The sequence below is a fragment of the Pristiophorus japonicus genome, chromosome 9 (genome assembly GCF_044704955.1).
Source record: "Pristiophorus japonicus isolate sPriJap1 chromosome 9, sPriJap1.hap1, whole genome shotgun sequence".
Classification (NCBI taxonomy): domain Eukaryota; kingdom Metazoa; phylum Chordata; class Chondrichthyes; family Pristiophoridae; genus Pristiophorus; species Pristiophorus japonicus.
Window position 1 is genome coordinate 129,068,041 of NC_091985.1, and position 16,842 is coordinate 129,084,882.

Below are 16,842 nucleotides of genomic sequence, written 5' to 3' on the forward strand. Positions count from 1 at the left end.
AGGACGCAGCTTTTTACTGGTGATAGCACTGGGTCCTGGCTAGTCCAGGTCCTGATCTGGTGAGCCGTGATGGGTGGCCTCTCGCTCTTAAAAGCATCCATTACAAGAAGCAAGTCTGCGGGTTGCGCCATTTCCACCCCGGTGGTGGGCAATGGTAGCAGACTGAGGGCATCAGCATAGTTCTCAGTGCCTGGTCTGTGGCGGATTACGTAGTCATATGCAGATAACGTTAGTGCCCATCTTTGGATGTGGGACGAAGCGTTGGTTTCTGAGAAAAGCGAAATGAGCGGCTTGTAGTCGGTTTCGAGCTTGAACCGGAGTCCAAATAGGTATCGGTGCATTTTCTTAACCCCTTATACACATGCTAATGCTTCTTTCTCAACCATACTGTAGGCTCTTTCAGCCTTAGATAAGCTTCTGGACGCATATGCAACTGGTTGCATTTTGCCTGACACATTGGCTTGTTGTAACACAACCGACCCTGTACAAAGATGCATCACAAGCTAGTATTAAACGTTTACACGGGTCATACAATACAAGTAATTAGTTAGAACATAGCAGGTTTCTGGCCTTGTTAAAGGCTGTGTCTTGAGATTTACCCCAAACCCAGTCGTCACCCTTGCGTAGCAATAAATGCAAAGGCTCCAGCAAAGTGCTCAACCCCGGTACAAAGTTATCAAAATAGTTGAGGAGTCCCAGAAGTGAACGCAGCTCTGTCACATTCTGTGATCTGGGTGCATTCTTGATGACCTCCGTCTTGGAGTCTGTGGGTCTGATGCCGTCCGCCGCAATCTTTCTCCCCAGAAATTTGACCTCTGGCGCCAGGAAAACACACTTGGAGCGTTTCAGCCTGAGTCCCACTCTGTCCAGTCGCTTTAGAACCTCTTCCAGGTTGTGCAAGTGTTCAGTGGTGTTGCAGCCAGTGATCAAGATGTCATCTTGAAACACTATGGTGCGCGGAACTGATTTCAGCAGACTCTCCATGTTCCCCTGGAAGATGGCCGTAGCCGAGCGAATCCCAAAGGGTCATCTGTGGTATATGAATAGTCCTTTGTGTGTGTTGATGCACGTCAATTTTTTTTAGAACGTTCAGCCAGCTCCTGTGTCATGTAAGCAGAGGTTAGATCCAGCTTGGTGAACGACATCCCCCCTGCTAGCATTGTGAACAGGTCATCCGCTTTGGGTTGTGGGTACTGGTCCTGTAACGAGACTCGGTTGATCGTTACCTTGTAGTCCCCGCGGATTCTGACCATCCCATCGCTTTTCAACACGGGAACAATTGGACTGGCCCACTCGTTGAACTCGACTGGCGATATGACCCCCTCTCGTTGAAGTCTGTCCAGCTCGATCTCGACTTTCTCTTGCATCATGTATGGAACCGCTCAGGCCTTGTGATAAACGGGTCATGCATCAGGGACTAGGTGGATCTGCACTTTGGCTCCTGTGAAGTTGCTGATGCCTGGCTCGAATAACGACGGGAATTTGTTTAGCACTTGGGCGCACGAGGCGTCATCCACCGAAGACAGTGCTTTGATGTCGTCCCAGTTCCATCAGATCTTTCCTAGCCAGCTTCTGCTGAACAGCGTTGGGCCATCGCCTGGTACAATCCATAGTGATAAATCATGCACAGCTCCAACGTCCGATACCTTCACTGCCGCACTGCCAATGACTAGTATGAGCTCTTTGGTGTAAGTGTGCAGCTTGGTGTGGATCAGGCTTAGTTTTGGCCTTTGTGCCTTGTTGCCCCATAGTTTCTCAAAAGATTTCTGGCTCATAATTGACTGACTCGCCCCCGTGTCCAATTCCATGGAAACTGGAATGCCGTTTAATTTGACTTTTAACATTATTGGAGGGCTTTTGGTGGTGAAGGTGTGAACCCCATACACTTCCTCTTCAGCCTCAGGTTGAGTTGCCTCTCTTACTCGTTCAACGTGATCCGCGCCGGATCGGTCATCTTCTGCCGACTCTGCCACGTGGTGAGTCACAGTACGTCTGCACATTCACTGGGGGTGCCCCATTGTTCCTTGTACACGTAGTGCTTGAATCGACATTGATGGGCTCGATAATTACCCCCGCAGCGCCAACATGGTGTTAATGGATTTGGATTCACGTCCCACGGCGGACTCTGAGTCATCCTAGGTTTGGTGACTGCGGGCGTGTAGGCCCTGCCATGTACAGTTCTGCCTGCTGAAGGTGTTATTTTATGCACAGTACTTGCCGGTGAGCTTCGATGCTGCAATGATATCTGTTTAGTGTTATCGTTCGTGGACATGAAAGCCTTGGCTATCGTGATGGCCTTGCTCAGATCTAGGGATTCGGCAGACTGCAGTTTGCGAAGAATGACCTCGTGGCTGATTCCAAGCACGAAAAAGTCCCGCAACACTTCCCCCAAAAATCCAGCAAATACGCACGGTCCCGCAAGGCGTCTTAGGTCGGCGACATAGCTCACCACACCTCAGAGCGATGGTGTGTATAAAAGCGATACCTGGCCATCAAGATGCTCTCCTTCAGCTTGAGGTGTTCTTGAACCAGCGTGCTCAACTCTTCATATGTCTTCTCTGTTGGTTTCGTTGGTGCTAGCAGATTTTTGATGAGGCCATATATCGTGGACCCGTAAATTGACCGCGGTTTCTTCCTTATCTAGCTCGTTGGCCACGAAGTACTGGTCAAGACATTCAACGAAGGCTTCCCAATCATCACCCTCAACAAATCTCTCAAGAATACCAACGACAGCCATAACCACGTGTTACTCGTCGCCAATTGTTATGTTCAGACTGTATATTGTAAGCTCAAACTGTTGTGGTTTTGGTCTTTTTAATGTAACTCCAGAGTGAGGAAGTATACCTTTTATACCTGCTTGCCCAGGGTGCGCAGGTGACCCTTGGGTCTCCCACAGGTGCGCCCCCTGGTGGCAAGCCTTACACATTGGTAATGTTTACATATATAACATAAACATTCACTCCCTCTACCATCGGCGCACCATGGCTGCAGGATGCACTACAGCAACACGCCAAGGCTTCTTCGGCAGCACCTCCTAAACCCGTGACCTCTACCCCCTAGAAGGACAAGGGATGTAGGTTGATGAGAACATCACTACCTCCAAGTTCCACTCCATGTCACACACCATCCAGACTTGGACGTATGGCCGTTCCTTCATCATCACTGGGTCAAAATCCAAGAACTCCCCCATAACAACACTGAGGGAGCGGCTTCACCACACGGACTACAGCAGTTCAAGAAGAATGCTCACCACCACCTTCTCAAGGGCAACTAGGGATGGGCAATAAATATCCAGTTTGGAAGGGACACACACATCCCGAGAATGAATCAAAAGAAAGATAATATCTTGTAAACAACTCACGAGGCTTAATGATTATTGTTAAAAAAAAAATCTAAAATTGTAAACTGCAGGATGACTCCTAAAATTGTTGCAATCCCCTTCTGCTGCTTCTGAAACTTAAAAACAGTCTGTTCAGAAAAACTGCAGCAGATATACTTCTGCTAGTTTTGTCATTGCTCTGAAGATTGGCTGTTGTGTAAACAGCCTCAGTGACATCGGAATATTCTATACAAAAACACACATCTGTGTGGAGTGGAGTCTGAAAGGAGCCAGGGAAACAGCAATTCAAAATCACCCATTTCTGTACCTTGAGGGCCAAAGGTTAACAGAGTCCCAGCAGCCCTCCAGCTGTTTGGAGTTCTCATTAATGAGAGGTCATAGCAAAAATGAAATCTCATCGGCAGGCAGCTTTAAGCAGTGGAAATTCGAAGCGTGCTGGCAAAGTATTGAATATAGAGCTAACCTGAGCTAGGAGGGTTTAGTAAATCATCAGCAACTACAGCGAAACCTACTTAAAAAATGTGGGCTTCCATTTTTCTCTGTTGTTATGGGGACAAGCACTGCATGCAGCAACAAAAAGGTAGTTTGCCCCTTGGGTAGGTTGCAAAGGTCCTCACATTAATATTTTTTCTCCTTCATCACAAGACTCTGATGGAGCAATTTTTTTCCTGCCCAGCAGTTTCTGAACTAGGTCTTAGTAGAGATTTATTTTTCTTCCAAATAATCAATCCAGTCAATGAAGAAGAATTGTTTCAAACGACTGTTGCTACAAAGGGCAGTTGGAATCTATTCCTCTTCATAGGCTACTTCATACACTGCAGATTCCCTCTAGGTCTTTTAACGTTTAATTTAAATGGGTAATTCTTTTCGACCTTGCACTAGTGATCAAAATTACCGATACATGTTTTAGAGGGCAAGGCTCCCTCTGACAGTGCAAAGTTGGAAATTGACTGTTTAATTATATTTTTTGCACAGCCAGTATCGAGAGGAAACATTGAAATCATTTGCATAGATGCAAGGAGAAAGATCTTGAACTGAATTCCACCTAATGGTACATGTCTTCGGAAAGGAAATTGACCTTTTTTCTTTGTTAAGACTCATTGGTTAAGTCAGCTTTTTCTTTCTATTCAGGGAAAAATTGTCAGACCAGCAGCATAATTGGTGTTGGCACAAAAAAGGGCAAGCAGGTACTAGGGAATTGGGTGGAAATCTATATTGCAGGATCCCCCACTCAATCCATTCAATACTTGATTTTTCATCTGGCTTTTTAAGAGCTATTCAATTAGTCCCACTCCCTGCTCTTTCCCCATAGCCGTGTAATTTTTTTCCCTTTAAGTATTTATCCAATTTCCTTTAGAATGTTACTGTTGAATCTGCTTCCATCATACTTTCCGTCAGTGCATTCCAGATCACAATAACTCACTGCGTAAAGGAGTGTTTCCTCATTTCACCTCTGGTTCTTTAAATCTGTGTCCAAAAGCAAAATACTGTGGATGCTGCAATCTGAAATAAAGACAGAAAATGCTGGAAATCTCGGTGGGTCAGGCAGCATCTGTGGAGAGAGAAACAGAGTTAACGTTTTGGGTCGATGACCCTTCGCCAGAACTGGCGAATGTTTGAAATAAACAGATTCTTAAGGAGCACTGAAAGGGGGAGGGAAGGAAACAGCAAAAGGGAAGGTCTGTGACAGGGTGGAAGACAGGAGAGATTAGGGAGACAAAAGGGATGATGGGCCGAATTGAGATGGTAATGGGAGAAGTCAGAAAAAGGTTAGTCTAGATAGGGTGTGAATGGCGGGATAATTACCAGCTGCCATGGGAGACAGAGAAAAAATACATAAGATCGGGGCGGGGGGATGCAAATATGGACAAAGGTTATGGTCTGAAATTGTTGAACTCGATGTTGAGTCCAGAAGGCTGTAAAGTGCCTAAACAAAAAAATGAGATGCTGTTCCTCGAGCTTGTGTTTAGCTTCATTGGAACAGTCCTGCAAAGCGGTCACCCAATCTATGTTTGGTCTCCCCAATGTAGAGGAGACCACATCGTGAGCAGTGAATACAATATACTAAATTGAAAAAAGTACAAATACGCTGTTTCTCCTGGAAGGAGTATTTGGGATCCTGGATAGTGGGAAGAGAGGAGGTAAAAGAGCCGGTGTTGCATATCCTGCGCTTTCATGGGAAGGTGCTGTGGGGTGGGGAGGGGATGCTGGAGGTGACTGCGTAATGGACCAGGGTGTCGCGGAGCGAGCGGTCCCTGGTCACCAGTGGTCACCGACCCTTCTGCCACTGGAAACAATTTCTCTTTATTTTCTCTGTGAAAACCATTCTTGATTTTGAACACCTCTATCAAATCTCCTCTTATCCTTCTTTGCTCTAAGGAGCACAACCCCAGCTTCTCCAGTCTCTCCGCATAACCGTAGTCCTTCATCTCACATACCATTCTAGTAAATCTCTTCTGTACCCTCTCCGTGGCCTTGACATCCTACAGTGTGATTCCCAGAATTGAACACAATACTCCAGCTTAGGCCAAACCAGTATTCTATAAAGGTTGAGCATGACTTCCTTGTTCTTGTACGCTTTTAAACCCAAAGATTCCATATGCCGGGATTGAGTTCTTTAAAGGATAATACAGACCGAAAGGATGGGTTCCAGAAGGCAAAGGCTACCCATGTCCACCCTCCGACAGCCAGGAACACTGATATATACAGGAAGCATGATCTGGCATTTCCTCCACCGACTGTCTAAATCCCCCTGGTCAGATGTATGTAAACCGGTGCTTCCAACAAATGGAGTGAATTATACTTAGATGCTGTTAAATCTTGGATTGTTCTGGGACAAGGATGTTCTGGTTGGATCTATGGAGACTCCTATAGAAACTGAAGGACATCTGTTAGACAGTTGGCTGCGAAAGCTTGTATGACTGCATACCATGTGTCATGGGTTTGTGCTCGAGAGTGCGATTGAGTGAATCACTAGGCAGACAGAGCTAGAGAACAGTGAAAAAATGTTACAAGCCCCTAAGCTTGGGAGGAGGGCGGTGGGGTGCAGGAGGCCTTTGGTTTGGCTCTGCTCCACTAACGATATAATCGGAAGCTCCTGGATTTCCACGGTGGGCTGCTCAAATGTATTTAAGGAAAGAAAATTTCTGGGCTTTCGGATGCTCCTGTGTGCTGCAATGTTCCTTAAGCAAAGAAGTAGCTTTGTGATATTGGTAGTTTGATGAGCACATAAAGTGCAACAACAACTTACATTTATATAGTGCAGTTAACAAAGTAAAACGTCCCAAGGGGCTTAACAAGAGTGATATCAATAAAAAAATTTTGGACATTTTTGACACCAAGCCACAGAAGGAGATATCAGAACAGGTGGCCAATAGCTTGATCAAACAGGTAGGTTATAAGGAGCATTTTAAAAGAGAAGAGAGAGGTGGAATGGCAGAAAGATTTTGGGAAGGGAATTCCCGAGATTCGAGTCCAAGGAGCTGAAAGCATGGCCACCAATGGTGGAGCGATTATAGGGGATGTGCAAGAGGCCAGAATTGGAAGAGCACAGAGATCTCGAAGATTTGTAAGGCTGTCGGAGGCTACAGAGATTGGGCGGGGCGAGGCCATGGAGGCTAAGTCACAGCAAGTGTGAGCAAAGGGATATGCGTCATGTTTGGTAAGCTCACCTTCACAGATCTTAGTACAATGTTAGTGGTACATCAAACCCGCTGCCTCAGCATTGGGACCAGAAGATCGACAAAATCAATTTCCTCCCTGATAAGATGAAATCTGGGTTAAAATAAAGTTGTTTTTTGATCACTGTGGCAACCACTTTCTCTTCGACAGTGTGACAGCAGATTACCTGGCCTTGGGGAGGTGGGTGTTCGTTTAATCTAGTCAATAACGTAAATCAGGATAACCTTTTTATTTTTGTAAAACATGTAATTTTCCCTGTTGGATGACTGTGCTCTTGGGCATCCTTTCATTCAAGCTGCATTAGTGTCTTATAGGCCTGACTGATATGTTTAATCTTTTGCTCGTTATTTCAATTTCTTTCTCGAGTTCCTTTATTAATCATGTCAGTACCTCTTCAGTAAGCACCAGAAGTGCTTCTTGTGATTTCTGCTATATTCAGCGTTTGGTAATATAGATATCAGAGCCTTTAATTTCACTCATTTGTGCTGTTAATGGTATACTTAACCAATTTCTTCTCTAATTTTGATCCATCATCAACAACAATTGCATTTATATATCATATTTAACATAGTAAAACATCCTTAGGCATTTCGCAGGAGCGTTTACAAACAAAATTTGACATGAGCCACATAAAGAAATATTAGGCCAGATGATGAAAAGCTTGGTCAAAGAGGTAGGTTTTAAGGAATGTCTTAAAGGAGGAGAGAGGTAGAAAGGCAGAGAGGGTTAGGGAGGGAATTCCAGAGCTTAGGGCCCAGGCAGTATAAGGCACGGCCGCCAATGGTGGAGTGATGAATATCGGGGGATGTGCAAGAGGCCAGAATTGGAGGAGCGCAGAGATCTCGGAGGGTTGTAGGGCTGGAGAAGTTTACAGAGACCATGGAGGGATTTGAAAGCAAGAATGAGAATTTTAAAATCAAGGCATTGCTTAATTAGGAGCCAATGTAGATTAGCGAGCATAAGGGTGATGGATGAACGGGACTTGGTGCGAGTTAGGATATGGGCAGCAGAGTTTTAGATGAGCTCAAGATGATGGTTTTGTATATAATAGTTGATTTTCTTTCCTTTGTGATTCAGTTTATTATTTTGTGACTTTTTAAATCATACCATTGTTGGTCCTCAAGGCTTACAATCTCACCAGATGATTTCTGCTCTTTATTTTTGATTTAGGCCTTTCTCCCAGTTGTTCCCGCTAGCCTTGATTACTCAGTGTGTGTGTATATGTGGTGTTTATTGGTCCTGGTGAAGCTTCCTTTCTTCTAACAGACTGTTGTTATCTCCAGTTTCTTTATCTTAGAAGCATATAAGTTTGCTCAAGTCAGCTCTTTGCTAGACCAATCAAAAATTAATCTCAGTGCCCTATCTTCTCCCCGTATCTTCCTCTGGTTCAAATATTTATCTACCCTTATCTACATCATTCAAATGAGTCATTAAACCGAGGCCCTGTTTGCATTCTCAGGTGGATGTAAAACATCTCATGGCACTTTATAAAGATAAGGGGAATTCTTCCAATATCCTGATCAACATTTTTCATCCAACCTACATCACTGAAACAGGTTATCTGACCACTTGTCTCATTGCTGTTTGTGGGATCATGCTATGCGCAAATTGGCTGCTGTATTTCATACATTACAACACTTCAAAAAGTCCTTCAATGCCTATGATTCACTTGGGATGTCCTGAGATTGTATAAAATTCTTTGTAAGTACAAATTCTTTCTTCTTTCCTTACCCTTAGAAGATGCAATGTTCTCTGCCTCAAAGCTTCATCACAAACATTCTAACCTGAATACTCTGGCCCACTCTGTGCATTCTCATTCTGTACAACTCCCCACAGTCCTTGGCTTGCCCCAGAAATAGACAATTCTGATTTGTGTAAGAATAAAAGTGTTTAGTAATGATAAAATTGATTCTGTTTAAATATAAATGTTAAAAGTATAGATTATATGGAACGGCTGCAATGTTAAAAGAAACAAAATGGATGACTTCCCCGAGTTCATGTCAGCATGGCTTTGAAACTCACCAAACTAGAAAAGATGTTAATATGGAAAGCCATTAACCTAATGGCACTGGCCCTCCAGACAGACACATGTATGAGGAGAAGCCAATCAGTGGCAGCCCTGGAAATAAACTGTGCGCATGTGCGAAAATTTGAATGGGCCACGCACAAAAAAAGAATTAGAGGGAACATTGGCCCTCAGTGTGTTCACAAAAGTTGTGTGTGTGAAAAACTGCCAATGACCTGAAGTGTGTTAAAATAACAAGAGGCACATTAACGGCCAAGTTAGAAGACATTTCATAGGATGCTATGTCTGGTATGGTTACCATTATTCTAGTGATATAATAGGAACATAAAAGCAAGAGTAGTCCATTTAATCCTGCCAGTCAATGCACAGAAATGGTTCAAGTTCTGCTGGACGCACCTGTGCAATCAAGGACTTGCTTCAAGACGAGATTAAAAAGCAAAAAAAAAAATCCCAACTTCAGATGTTGTCTGACCTGCTGAGATTTACAGCATTCCCAGAAGAGGCGAGGGCACAGGGGCAGCACGGGCCAGCCCACACTGCTGTTAGTTAGCCAATCCTCTATCCATGCTAATATATTACCCCCAACCCCGTGAGCTTTTATCTTGTGCAGTAACCTTTTATGTGGCATCTTATCGAATTCCTTTTGGAAATCCAAATACACCACATCCACTGGTTTCCCCTTATCCACTCTGCTCATTACATCCTCAAAGAACTCCAGCAAATTTGTCAAACATGATTTCCCTTTCATAAAACTATGCTGACTCTGCTTGACTGTATTATGCTTTTCCAAGTGTCCTGCTATGGCTTCCTTAATAATGGACTCCAGCATTTTACCAACGATAGATGTTAGGCTAACTGGTCTATAGTTTCTCGCTTTCTGTCTGCCTCCTTTTTTAAATAGGGGCGTTACATTTGCAGTTTTCCAATCCGCTGGGACCGCCCTAGAATCCAGGGAATTTTGGTAGATTACAACCAATGCATCCACTATCTCTGTAGCTACTTCTTTTAAGACCCTAGGATGCAGGCCATCAGGTCCAGGGGACTTGTCCTCCTTTAGTTCCATTATTTTACCGAGTACTACTTCTTTACCGATAGTGATTGTAATAAGTTCCTCCCTCCTTAAAGCCCCTAGATTATCCACTATTGGGATGTTTTTAGTGTCTCCTACCGTGAAGACTGATACAAAATATTTGTTCAAAGTCTCCGCCATTTCCCTGTTCCCCATTATTAATTCCCCAGTCTCATCCTCTAAGGGACCAACGTTTACTTTAGCTACTCTCTTCCTTTTTATATACCTGTAGAAACTTTTACTATCTGTTTTTATATGACCTGCTGGTTCACTCTCATACTCTATCTTCCCTCTCTTTATAATTTTTTTAGTTGTTCTTTGCTGATTTTTAAAATTTTCCCAATCCTCTGGTCTCCCACTAATCTTGGCAACTTTGTATGACATTTAAAAAAATTTGATACCATCCTTTACTTCCTTAGTTAGCCACGGATGGTTCTCCCTTCTTTTAAAATCTTTCCTCCTCACTGGAATATATTTTTGTTGAGAGTTATGAAACATCTCCTTAATGTCTGCCACTGCTTATCGACCGTCTTACACTTTAATCTATTTTCCCAGTCCACTTTAGTCAACTCTCCCTTCATACCTTTGTAATCGCCTTTATTTAAGATCAGGACACTGGTTTGAGATCCAATTTTCTCACCCTCCAACTGAATTTGAAATTCAAGCATGCTATGATCACTCATTCCTAGAGGATCCTTTACTATGAGATCATTTATTAATCCCGTCTCATTACACAGTACCAGATCCAAGATAGCCTGCTCCCTGGTTGGTTCCACAACGTATTGTTCAAGGAAACCATTCTGGATACAGGAGAGATTGAGTAGAATGTGCCTACTTTCACTGGAGTTTGGAAGAATGAGAGGTGATCGCATTGAGACATATAACATTCTTGGAGAGTTTCTTAGAGTAGATGCTGAGAGGTTGTTTCCCCTGGCTGAAGACTCAAGAACTAGGTCACATTGTTTAAGGATAAAGGGTCGGCCATTTTGGACTGAGATTAGGAGAAATGTCTTCACTCAGGGAGTTGTGAATCTTTGGAATTCTCTACCCCAGAGGGCTGTGGAGGCTCAGTTGTTGAGTATATTCAAGGCAGAGATTGATAGATTTTTGGATACTAAGGGAATCAAGGGATATGGGGATAGGGTGGGAAGGTGGAGTTGAGGTAGAAGATCTGATTCAATGGTGGAGCAGACTCGAAGGGCTGAATGGCCTACTCCTGCTCTTATTTCTTTTTTTCTTATGTAACTCTTCAAAGCAAATTCAATGAATACTCCAGGATAATGATCTGCATTATTCAACCTTGACTACTGCATGCCACAGGTGACAATCCCTGGCACTAACATTAGCATCACAGCATTCTTTAGACCATGTGATCATCTATTTCCATACTTATCCTGGGTGAGTAGGGTTAAGTCGATCCCAATGTCTTCTAATGTCTCCTTTTAGCTTGACGTTTGCCAGTTTTACCATGATCTCCAGTTCTGGGATATTGGGGCTGAAATTAGACTTTGTTTTGTCCAATTGTGGAGTGTGAAATGGAGGCAAAAAGGTCCAAATTTGTGGGGCTATGTCCCACGCCCCAAGGGTGCCTGAAATACATCCGATGCCATATTGGTTTGGTTGATCCTCAGGTGTCCCATGGTGCGCACCTTATACACGCACTAGGACCCTTGTACATGCTAATCAGGGGCCAGATAACTGTTTGAGGATCCAACTTGAAAACTGGTTAACAACTACGCAGGGTTTGCACTCTTCAGCAGCCTGACCAGCAGTCATTAAAGAGAGCAGTCAAATACTAGTAAATCTATTTTTCACATTTCTTAATGTGGAGTCAGCAGGAGCAGGTGTGCTGCCAGTCCACCCTTGCCCTTCTGTTGCTTATCTCCCACCCTCCCAGGACCTACCAGAGGGATGCTCCAGCAATCTGAGCTGCTCAACCTGGCACTGTGTCCGACCAGCGAGCTCCATGAGGCTGTCCGATTGGCACCCATAGCTCACCATTTTCATAGACTCATAGAATCAGTCTTTCGAAGAGCAATCCAGTTAGTCCCACTCCCCCGCTCTTTCCCAAAATACCTGCAATGTTTTCTGCTTCAAGTATTTATCCAATTCTCCTTTGAAAGCTACTATTGAATCTGTATCCACCACCCTATCAGGCAGTGCATTCCAAATCCTAACCACTCGTTGCGTAAAAAAGTTTTCCCGAATGTTGCCAATCCCTTTAAATCTTTGTCCTCTGGTTTTCGACCCTTCAGCCATTGGAAACAGTTTATCTTTATTTACTCTATCCAAACCCTTCATTATTTTAAACACCTCCACATCAAATCTCCTCTTAGCCTTCTCTGCTCGAAGGAGAACAACCCCAGCTTCTCTAGTGTATCCACGTAACTGTAGTCCCTCATCCCTGGAACAGGTTTACAGGGCTACGGGGAAAAGGCAGGAGAGATGGACTCACTGAAGTGCTCTTACAGAGAGCCGGCACAGGCTCAATGGGCCGAATGGCCTCCCTCTGTGCTGCAACCATTCTAGGATTCTATTCTATAGTTCTAATTAAATAAATCTGGAATAAAAATCTATTATTAGTAATACCTAAGCAAATGTGCGAGGAGGCCAAACCGTACATTCGTTGCAAGGACCAACTGTCTATTCAAGCAGATTGCATATTGTGGGGCAATCATGTTGTAATGCCCAAGAAAGGGAGAGAGAAGTTCATGCGTGAGTTACACAGCACACATACTGGTATAGTGATGATGAAGGCCATCGCCAGGTCCCAGGTATGGTGGCCAGGAATTAATTCTGAGCTGGAAGCATGCATTCATCAGTGCAACACCTGCATGCAGCTCAGCAAAGCACCAGTGGAATCACCGTTGAGTCTGTGGTCGTGGCCATCCAAACCTTGGTCCAGGATCCATGTAGATCTTGCAGGTCCCTTCCTGGGCAAGATATTTTTAGTGGTGGTGGACGCTTATTTGAAGTGGATAGAATGCATAATTATGTCATCCAGCACGTCCACGGCAACCATAGAGAATCTCAATGTCATGTTCGCGACACATGGTCTGCCTGACCTAGTGGTAAGCGACAATGGGTCGTGCTTCACCAGTCAGGAGTTTGTAAAATTTAACAGCATAAAACATGTAAGGTCAGCACCGTTCAAGCTTGCGTCCAATGGGCAAGCAGAACGTGCAGTACAAATTATCAAGCAAAGCATGAGGAGCGTAACCCAAGGGTAACTGCAGACCCGCTTGTCCTGCATACTGCTGAGTTACAGGACGAGACCCCGCACACTCACAGGGGTCTCGCCTGTTGAAGTGATGAAAAGAGGCCTCAACACCAAGCTACCTCTGATAAACCCGGATTTAAATAATCATGTTGAATACAGAAGATAAAATCAAAAAGGGTACCATGATCACGTAAGATGTCTGTTAATAATCCTGTATATGTGTTGAACTATGGTCAGGGTCCCAAATGGATCCTGGTACGGTCATGGCCATGGAGGGCAACAGAGTATTTGTTATTAAGCTCAAGAATGGGAAAACTTGCAGGAAACACATGGATCAGACAAAGCTGAGGCACACAGACGAGCCGGAGCAGTCGGACGAAGAAACCTTCGATGACCAACCAACCTACCAGCAGTCTTCAGAGGACTCGAGGGTCATCAGCAAACCTGGAATTTCCATCACAGACCTGTTTAATAAAAATGGACTGGCAATTCCTGACATGGCCACTGCCACCCCCAACAAGTCAGTCATCCAGCCATCAGCCACAACACACTCTGCACACTCACCCAAGGCTGGAATTGAACTGAGACGATCAACCTGAGAGCGCAAAGCACCAGACCGTCTCAACTTGTGAAAGACTGTGATAAGATCTCAGAGGTGGGTATTGCCATGTATGTTTGTCATTATTTGTCATTATTGGAGGCCACTGAGCAACACGCTCATGGTGCTACTCAGGTATAAAAGGCCAGCTATTTTGAGAATCAGGCACTTTGGGCCTACATAAAGCAGAGCCAAGGTTGTACCTTGATTAGTTAAACAGTACTCAGTTTGAACCTTTATTGCATACATAACAGGTCTGGAACTCGCTGCCTGAAAGGGTGGTAGAGGCAGGACCTTCACCACATTTAAAAAGTACTTGGATATGCACTTGAAGTGCTGTAACCTACAGGGCTGCGGACAAAGAGCTGGACAGTGGGATTAGGCTGGATAGCTCTTTATTGGCTGTCGCCGACACGATGGGCTGAATGGCCTCCTTCTGTGCTGTAAATTTCGATGATTCTATGAGGCCGAAATGGCCCCTCTCCTTAAGGCCTGTTACCACTGCAAATCGGTGGCCTCGCCGCAGAGTGGAGTGGCCGGGGACTTTTGCTGGAATGGCTGCTGTTAACCCAATTGCCCTCCTGAGTTTTCCCGGCGGTGCCCCGATCCCACCCTTACCATTCCTCTGCTGCCGATTGGTGTTAAGCACATCATCACCATGCGCACTGCGGATCGAAACCCCCGACGGCGATATTCCCCTGGGAAAATCTTCGACCCACCCGATGGTGCCAAAACAACCTTTTCCCGGTGGCCCTGGGAGGCTGTGGCCTTTTGCAGCAGCTGTGCGGCTTCTCTTAAAGGTATGGAGAGAAAGCAGGAAAGGGGGACTGAGGGAATGAACAGCCATGATCTTATTGAATGGTGGTGCAGGCTCGAAGGGCTGAATGGCCTACTCCTGCATCTATTTTCTAAGTTTCTATGTTTCTATGAACCATTCTAGTAAATCTTTTCTGCAACCTCTCCAAAGCCTTCATGTGGTTTCTAAAGTGTGGTGCCCAGAATTTTCATGGTAACGAGACCCAATGTCAGGCAATCCTTGGATTTACCTCGTTGAGCACGCGTTGCTGTTGCCCCGCCCATTTCACGCTCGTACTTGGGCGTTAATCTGGTTATGTTGTGTATCTTCAAAGCATGCACTCCCATGTTCCGCCACGAGAGAGCTCATCCCCTGAAGTTCCAAGCGATCCCAGCATCCCTTGGGAGCACTGTATATAAGCCGGCCCCTAAGGCCTGTTCCTCACTCTGGAGTGTCTTATTAAAGACTGAGGTCACTGTTACTTTAACCTTCCTGTGTGCAGTCTCATCTGTGTTAGGAACACAATAACTGGAGACGAGTATACGAATCCAACGCAAAGATGCAGCAAACTGTGGGCATCCTGGAGAAGTTCTCGGAGGGTGAGGACTGGGAAGCCTATGTCGAACGGCTAGACCAGTACTTTGTAGCCAACGAGCTGGACGGAGAAGGAAGCGCTGCAAAAAGGAGAACGGTCCTCCTCACAGTCTGCGGGGCACCGACCTATAGCCTCATGAAGAATCTTCTGGCTCTGGTGGAACCCACAGATAAGTCGTATGAGGAGCTGTGTACACTGGTTCGGGAGCATCTTAACCCGAGGGAGAGCGTGCTGATGGCGAGGTATCGGTTCTACACGTGCCAGCGATCTGAAGGTAAGGAAGTGGCGAGCTACGTCGCCGAGCTAAGGCGACTTGCAGGACAATGTGAGCTTGATGGCTACCTGGAGCAAATGGCCAGAGACTTTTTTGTACTGAGCATTGGCCACGAGACCATCCTACGAAAACTTTTGACTGTAGAGACACCAACCCTTAAGTAAGGCCATTGCGATAGCACAGGCGTTTATGTCCACCAGTGATAACACCAAACAAATCTCTCAGTACACAAGTGCTAGCAATGTTCATAAATTAACTGGAACTGTGTTTGCGAGCAGAAATGTACAGGGCAGAACCCACGAGTCTGTAATTGCCAGCAGGCCTTAGGTGACCTAGATGACTCAGAATCCCCAACAAAGGAAGAATGCAAGGCAATTCACAACTTGTTGGCATCGTGGAGGCTTCCATTCAGCCTATTCATGCCGCTTCAAAGGGTATGTTTGCAAGAGCTGTGGAACAATGGGGCATCTCCAATGAGCTTGCAACGAGCTGCAAGCTCTGCAAAACCTGCTAACCACCACGTGACAGAGGAAGATCGGTCCATGGTGGATCAAAGCATTTTCGAGCCTCAGAGAGAGGAGGCAGATGCTGAAGTACACTGGGTGCACACATTTGAGATGAAATGTCCACTTATAATGCTAAACGTAAAATTGAATGGCTTATCCGTAGCCATGGAACTGGACACTGGCGCTAGCCAATCCATCATGAGTAAAAAGATGTTTGAGAAACTGTGGTGCAACAAGGCATTCAGACCAGCCCTGAGCCCCATCCACACGAAACTGAGAACATACACCAAAGAACTTATCACTGTTCTGGGCAACGCCATGGTCAAGGTCACCTATGAGGGCATGGTGCACGAACTGCCACTCTGGATTGTCCCGGGCGATGGCACCACACTGCTTGGAAGGAGCTGGCTGGGCAAAATCCGTTGGAACTGGGATGACATCCGAGCGCTATCACATGTCGATGAGGCCTCGTGTACCCAGGTTCTTAACAAATTTCCTTTCCTTTTTGAGCCAGGCATTGGAAACTTTTCTGGGGCGAAGGTGCAGATCCACTTGGTCCCAGAGGCACGACCCATTCACCACAAGGCGCAAGCGGTACCTCACATGATGAGGGAGAGAGTGGAAATCGAGCTGGACAGACTGAAACGGGAGGGCATCATCTCACCAGTGGAATTCAGCGAGTGGGCCAGCCCGATTGTTCCAGTACTCAAAAGTGATGGCATGGTAAGGATTTGCGG